At 35.5% G+C, this 7,534-nt stretch overlaps 1 long non-coding RNA gene across 1 annotated transcript; it reads left to right on the forward strand.

The window, feature by feature from the left end:
• Positions 1-240: 240 nt before the first annotated feature.
• Positions 241-7,293, forward strand: LOC135283470 (uncharacterized). The gene is made up of 3 exons (XR_010349223.1): positions 241-383; positions 2,060-2,151; positions 2,253-7,293. It is a non-coding gene; the product is annotated as an uncharacterized LOC135283470 (long non-coding RNA).
• The last annotated feature ends 241 nt before the right edge of the window (positions 7,294-7,534 follow it).

Here is a 7,534-nt window from a genome sequence, read left to right on the forward strand (position 1 = left end):
TCCTTCCTACTAGTTGATCAATAATTATTTTCAAAATATTATTTTAATTGTTAATCTTTTTCTAATCTTCAGTGATTTCTCCTCATCATTATCTTCTCTACTTGCTTGACTAGGCAAAGCCAAAACCTTTGTCCCTCCACTCAACATGACTGGAAAAAAAAATTTTGTCTCTATTGAGACAACCTTTCAATGGTGTTCCTGTTAATCAACTCTTAAGTTTGCTTTTTAGCCCTCAATTTAATTTATCCACTGCCTTCTTCATTCTTCCTCACTACTCATATTCTCTATTTAGTATCATAGAATGGTTTGATTTGGAAGGGACCTTAAGGATCATTTACTTCCAATCCCACTGCCATGGACAGGGACACCTTCCACTGGACCAGGTTGGTCACAGCCCCATCCAGCCTGGCCTTGAACACTTTCAGAGATGGAGCACCCACACCTTCTCTGGGTAACCTGTGCCAGGGCCTCACCACACTTGCAGTAATGATTTTTTTTCATGAAATGAGGAATGATGAGGACATGATCATAGAGACTTCATACAGTATGGAGCAGATCTCACTTGCCTTGAATATCCAAATTGTTATGCTTATAATACCTGAGAAGGACTGTGCCTTAGATTTCTGTTATGCTGTATTTATTTAAAGCACCTTTTAATTACCAGGAAAAGGTGTTTTAGAAACATGAATGTTCCATTTCATGTTTAATGTCTCTCAAATAGAAAAATAATAGCTAAAAAGTACATACTAAATAGTAGATTGAAGGAGTAAAAATTCTGCTCATGCTCCAGCTTGTCAACCTGAAACTTGAAATTTGAATATTATATTTGAAATCTTCAGAAAATGTCCAGCTGCTGAAAACATACCTTTTGAATTATTACTGTACTGCAAAATGCCTACATTTTCATATAACAAGCACCATACTGACAATATTCCAGTATAGGATTCAGGTATTCAATTTGCATTAGTAATTACAAAATAGTGTAAATACATTACAGAAAGATAGAAAGTTGACTTTAACAGTTGAATCTTCATAGAATGGTTCACCTGAAAGCAAGTTTGAACTTTCTGTCAATAAAGATTTGCACCTGGCTTTGCAGTTAGGTGTGAGAGAGGCAACTCATTATGAGCTGTATTCAGAATTGCTGGCTAGTGACACTAAGTGTGTAAGGGACAGAGGGAAGCAGTGCTGCAATGGGCTTCAAATTATTTTCAGTTTCTGGAGTACTTTGAGTGTCACTGAGCCTATCTGAGCACTCCTGAAGAGTGAGCAAGTCATGTAAAAGCCAGATCCAGAAGCTGCCACAGGGATACAGGCAATATTGCTCCTGAAATGCAATCTCCTGATATCTTTGCTTTTATGGCTATTTGTGATGGTGAAAATCATTAAATAGAGTACATTGAGAACTGATAGGGTATATTTACACATACCCAAAACATATATAGTGCTTATATAGAGATTATATGTGCAGGTTTCATATTTAAGATTGTGACAGAAAGGCACAAATAATTATTGTTCTCCAATTACATATTGCATAACTTTACATAAAGACAAAACTATCTAATTATTTAAATTCTATATCTGATATTTAAAACTACATTTTATTGATTAGTTTTCTGTCTCACTTATTGATCAGTTTACCTTTTATTGATTCTTCAAAGACTTCTGATAGGATACTTGTATTGGAATCTCTTTAGTGTATTTAAAATAGCTTCCTGACAATGAGGGAGTATTTTGACCCTACTTTTTCCAAATATGAATTCTCTTTTTAAGAATGCATATGGTGTTTAGACTTTAGACATTTGACTTACAACCTATAGAAAATGCCCAAGAATTATGAACTAGAGGGCATTATTTTGTAAGTTTGGCTCCATTTATGTAAATTATGCATTTTAAAATGCAGTCTTTTTAAAAATACTCATGTTCCATTTAAGGACATGTTTTTAGCTAATAGTCTGTAGAGCTGACACTAACAGGTAAGGTATTTATGTTTGAGGGTTGATAAATAAATCACTTCTAATGAGGCTTTCTAAATAACTCCTCTCAATTTTTTCCTTAGAAAGCACATACATTAGAAATGGGACAACACTGCCTCTAACTACCAAGCGAAGCTTTGGACTCATTGTTTACTAGTTCATTTCTTCTAAAAAGGTAAATATACATTAAATGCACCAAATCTTTTCATCATTCAGTGTCATAAAATTGTCTGCATATTCAAAAATATATTACAGGATGAGTTTTTCTGTTCATAGATTCACTAAGGAAAAGTGGGAAAGACCTCCAAGATCATTGGCTTCAACCTTTGAATACCACATTGTCAACTAGACCATGGCCACGTTCTGTTTCTTGAACACCCCCAGGGATGGTGACTCCATCATCCAGTCCATTCCAACGTTCAACATCCTTTTCTGTGAAGAAATTCCTCCTGAGGTCCAGACTGAATCTTCTCCTGTGCACCTTGAGGCCATGTCCTCTCACACTGTCCCTTGTTTCCTGGGAGAAGAGCCCGGCCCCCGCCTGGCCTCAGCCTCCCTCAGGGCTCTGTGGGAGCGGTGCGGTCGCAGCCGAGCCTCCTTTGCTCTGGGCTGAACAGCCCCAGCCCCAGCAGGATTTGTGCTCCAGACCCTTCCCAGCTCCGCCGGCCTTCGCTGGACCCGCTCCAGCTCCTGGATGTCCTTCCTGAGCTGAGGGGCCCGGGGCTGCACACAGCACTCAAGGTGCAGCCTCACCAGTGCCCTGTACAGGGGGACAATCACTTTCCTTATGCTGCTGGCCCCACTATTTGTGGTACAAGCTTGGATATAGGATCCAAATACGAATTAAGTTACAAAAAAATGAGGAAATAAGCTAGGTTGTATTTGTGTAAAGCTGTCTTGAGTCTAGAACAGCTGAAAGAAATAATTTAAATGTTTAGATTTAACGTAGGTTAGAGCAGATGATTGTTTTAAACTTGAATTTGTAATTGGTGTAGTTACCAAGAGATTGTGCACAAAATTCCAACTGTTTGCTGCTTGATAATTTTGTTAAATAAGTAAATAGAAGGACCAAAGACTGAGCAAACAACTAGACCTAGTTATCCCTTCTTATGAAATTCAATCCTTTTATCTGTCATGGTTTCAAGACATGATACTATCAATAGTTTTTTTCAGAAATAAACATTATGAAATTTCCAATCCACATAGCAATAAAAGATTCCAGAGTTATATCTGTGTAAAGAGAAGGAAAGAGATGTCAGGAAAGAAACTTTTGTATACATTTTTCTTTGTACTGATATCCTCCAAGCTGAAATTTTTATGTTCAAGGGTGGAAGCAATAGTCAGTTTTCCTATCCTAGTGGATCTACCCACTGTTTGAGGAGATTAAATTAAGAGAAGGATAATGCTTGCTACTTTGCATTCATGTTCCAAAACCCCTGCTTTAGATGTTTTTGAAAAACAAGTCATGGTTAATTTTATTCTAGACCACAGATTTAAATGTTTCTTCAGAATGAAACTGGCTTGCAACTCAGTGGATCTTTTTTTCTTTTATCTTTTTGGGAAATTATGGTGTTGGCCCTCAAGATATTTTCCAAATTTTTGTGGCCTGATTTTGCTTAAAACAAGGTTGAAACACTAAGCAAGATTTTTTTTTCTTATTCAAATCTGTGGAAATTACATGAGCACGTGGAAGATACTTTTATGGTTTTGGAACCTTAACTGATCTCTTTATCTGGACTTTGATGCATAAAAAACCCTCCCAAATCTTAAAACAAAACCAGATACTCCTATTGGATATTTAGACACTATGTATACTGGTTTAAGACATAAATGAATTAATCTTAAAGCTATTTATAGTTGCTTTATTTAAAAACAGTTTTTCAAACCACTCTACCATGTGTCTACTGGTTCATCTTGCTTATTTTTCTACCATAGGCATGTAGTATATCAGGTCATAGAATGTAGCCCAGATTCTTGTGCATTTTTATTGTCTTGGCCTAATTCTCTTTTCAAAACAAGAAATGGTTAAGTAGTGTTGCTGGAAGATGAGGCTAAATTACTTCTTTACATTATGTACAGTATAAGTACCTTAGTCTCCCAACATTTTCTGGAACATCAAGTTAAAGAAATGTTGTTTTCCTTGGATTTTGAAAATCACACTACTTAGACACATTGTTAGGGTTGGGAACACACTCTAAAGAACATGCTTTTGCATGCCATCTGTAAGTGCAAGAATCAAAGGTAATCTTTTAGATTCTACTTTATTGCATATTTCTAAATGCCATGAATGGCTTTATTTTTTTTTTCAAATTCTTTATTTCAGAAATACATTTAAAGTAGTTTATGTGCAAGGCTGGAGAAAAATCTACGCTGAGGTCATCATCTTTTTATTTTATTAGGATTGAGTAAGGGTCATAAATGACATTTTAGAAAAAAAATAGTAAATATATTCCTGACAATTACTGCAATTAAAAAATCCAAACATGAATTGGTTTGACTTTCATATATGATATTATATCCCTATATGAAATTCAAATTAAATTAAATTCTTTTTCTAAAAGGGCAGGAATAGGAGATTAAAATACATTTTCAACAGCTCATAGCTTTCATGCACTAAATCATAAACATCAGCTGCAAACATAAAAACAGATCAATTCCATTACTAGTGTTCTGAAACATTTGACTCATGAACATGGAATTTAAAGACACAAAAAATACCAAATGTTAGAAAAGTCATATATGTTACCTTAGAAAGTCAGATCTTCTTTAATATTGATTTTAGAATGAAATCTCAACTGGCTGTTTACCAGGTAGTGAAACAAAGGGAATCAAGTCCCTCTAGATTTGCTTGGAAAATCTTGAACCTTCAGTAGTGCCAAATAGGCTTGAGGAGAAACAGTGCCTGGAATTTGCTCAAATTTAAATGTTACATTCAGATGAGAATGAGCTGAGTCAAGAAGAGAAAAGAAGAAAAAGCATGAGCGCACAAGCAAGAAGTAAAACAGTCAAGTGTTGCCCAGTTGTGCATGCTCTACTGCTCTTGTACTCTCGGGCAGTTACACAGTTAGCAAATATTTGTTTGTGTTGGATGATTTTAACAATGTGCCAGTGTAAGAAAATTAAGTTACCTCTGATATACTGGCTTAAGACCTGCTAACTTGGGCTACACTTACGACCCTACTCAAAAAATCTCTCTAGTGTACAGATGAAGGCATAAACTGCAAAGAAAAAAGCTATTTTCCTAGCTATTTAAAAGGGCACTGAAAAAAAAAACCTGTGAGAAAAAGAAAGGAACTGTAAGCAGCAGGGGGAAAAAACAAACCCAAGGGAAAAAAAAAATTAAAAAAAAGAGGTCAAAAATAATATTTTTTTAAGAAAAGCAGTATTTTCTACCTCCCACTTGAGAGAGAAGCAGTAGGCCAATGAGGACATACATGTAATGTAATAATGTAAATAAAAAAACTAATGTTGCACATTTGGTGGCTCACAACATTTTCCACTTCTACTATTCCCAATGTTCACCAACACCTGAGCTCATAAGGAAGAGATTAGTAAATGAAAGGTAGGAAAGAAAAATATGCCCTGATAACCATCATCCTTATCAACACTAACCAACTCCCAGAAACACAGGACAACAATTTTTTGCCAATCTATACAAAACTTTATCTCAGAAATGGAGCAAAAAGTAGAATTTGAAAGAAGTAAATTTTATCTGCATAATACCATTGTTTCAAACATTTCTTGAAAGTCTATAATTGCACTATGTGATGAATGAATAATATTAGAAAACATCTACAGCAAAGTGGTAGTGGCTATGGTTAGGTGAATTTTCCAGCTTAGTCTATTTAATTTCAGTTTTACACATTTACTTTAAAATTTTGTTTCGTTGAGTCATGTATAGAATCAAAGCCCCTTCTAGAAAGCTTTGTAATTTTAAGATTATTTCATATTAATTTAATTTTATTATCAATCAAAGGCTGTAGTATGTGGCAAGCTTTTCAGTGCCAGAAAAAATAATCCTTTATTGCTATTGTTGTTTCATCAACAAGAAGGTTACAGAGTGCATTACTTCTGTAGGTCAAGCCTACTGTGCATGCTGGGGAGCCTTTCTTCTCCTCTCTAAATGCACTGGCTACAAACATTCACATCCCCTGTAATTTGCCGGCTCTTTGGAGCTCCTTGAGTTCTTTATTTCATTCTAGAGTTTCTAGATATATCCCTACCCTTGCTTTTCTCCCAGACAAGGATACCCTCTTGTCTTACCCTCCTGCCAGGGTGTCTTGAAAGCCATTCATTCAGGGATTTCATATCTTAAGAAGCTGAAAACAGGCGCACAGGTGAAAGTCTATAGGCTGATGCAGAGGCACTTTTGGGTTCTGGATGTGGTAATCAGAGTTCCACCCACTTTGATTTTCCCTGTTCAACCCATTGATTCACAGAAATTTATTTCAGACGGCACAGTAGAAGTAGACAAAAATGCCATTAAGCTGCATGTTGAATCTCCCTGCAATCTGGCAGTTATGCTGCTGCTACTTCTTTGTACCACCTCTCTGCTAACCTATGGATAGCAAGGCGAAGCTGTTTTCACTAGACTCGTTTAAATACACAATTAAACTACAAGGTCTTCTTAAAATGAAATCACTGCTTATTGCAACTGTGAAAGAAAAACATTCTTTTTCAGTAGTTGACAGCCCCAGTAGTGTGTAGCAAGTTAGCTAAGTAGCCATGTTTTTTGCTTTTCTCCAGCTTTTGCTAGTCTGGATAGGGACAATTCTTTGTTTCTCCAGCATTTTGTTTCTACAATACCATGTCAAAACTGACTAATGGGGAGCAATTTCTGTAAGAATACTACATATTCCTATCCAATATTAAAATTACTATTGATACATACGGAATACCAAAATAACACTATATGTTTTAAAGAGAAATGTGAATACCTAGAACTTTTAATATGTCATTTTTATGCAAAATAATATGCATTTTTCTTATAAACTGGTATGTTATATTTAATATAAGACAGCAACGTTATATAGCCCACTAACTGAAAAGGAAGTATTCTAGTAAAGTAAAGTAAAATACAGTCAAAATAAAGTAAAGTAAAATACAGTTAGAAATAACTAATATATTAATTTTTTTCCAAGGGCTTTCTACTGAGTTAAGTTAAAGGCTTTCTTGAAATGTGTCGACTCTCTAGGTGTTACATATCTGGGCAGTATATAGATGATGAGAGCCATTGGACTTAATATATGCATTGAACTATAGAAAGGCATTAGAGCTTTTGATTTGCATGTTCTGTCTTTCTTATGTGCAGTTTTCTGTGCACACAGTGATGTTTTTCTATGTCTAAGACACCTTGGCTGAAACCAACTAGCTGGAAAACCAGCCGGAGATCTTTTCAAAATATACTTCATAATCTTGAAGGAAGGGTATTCTTATTTTTCTGGCCAGCAGTAAATTTTCTACCTCAGTAGCGTGGCTTATGGTACAGTATTAAAGATCCAAGCTTTCACAGCAGGCTGTATTGGCTATGTAAGCTTACACTGATTAAGGTTCTAGGA

The sequence above is a fragment of the Passer domesticus genome, chromosome 1 (genome assembly GCF_036417665.1).
Source record: "Passer domesticus isolate bPasDom1 chromosome 1, bPasDom1.hap1, whole genome shotgun sequence".
Lineage (NCBI taxonomy): Eukaryota > Metazoa > Chordata > Aves > Passeriformes > Passeridae > Passer > Passer domesticus.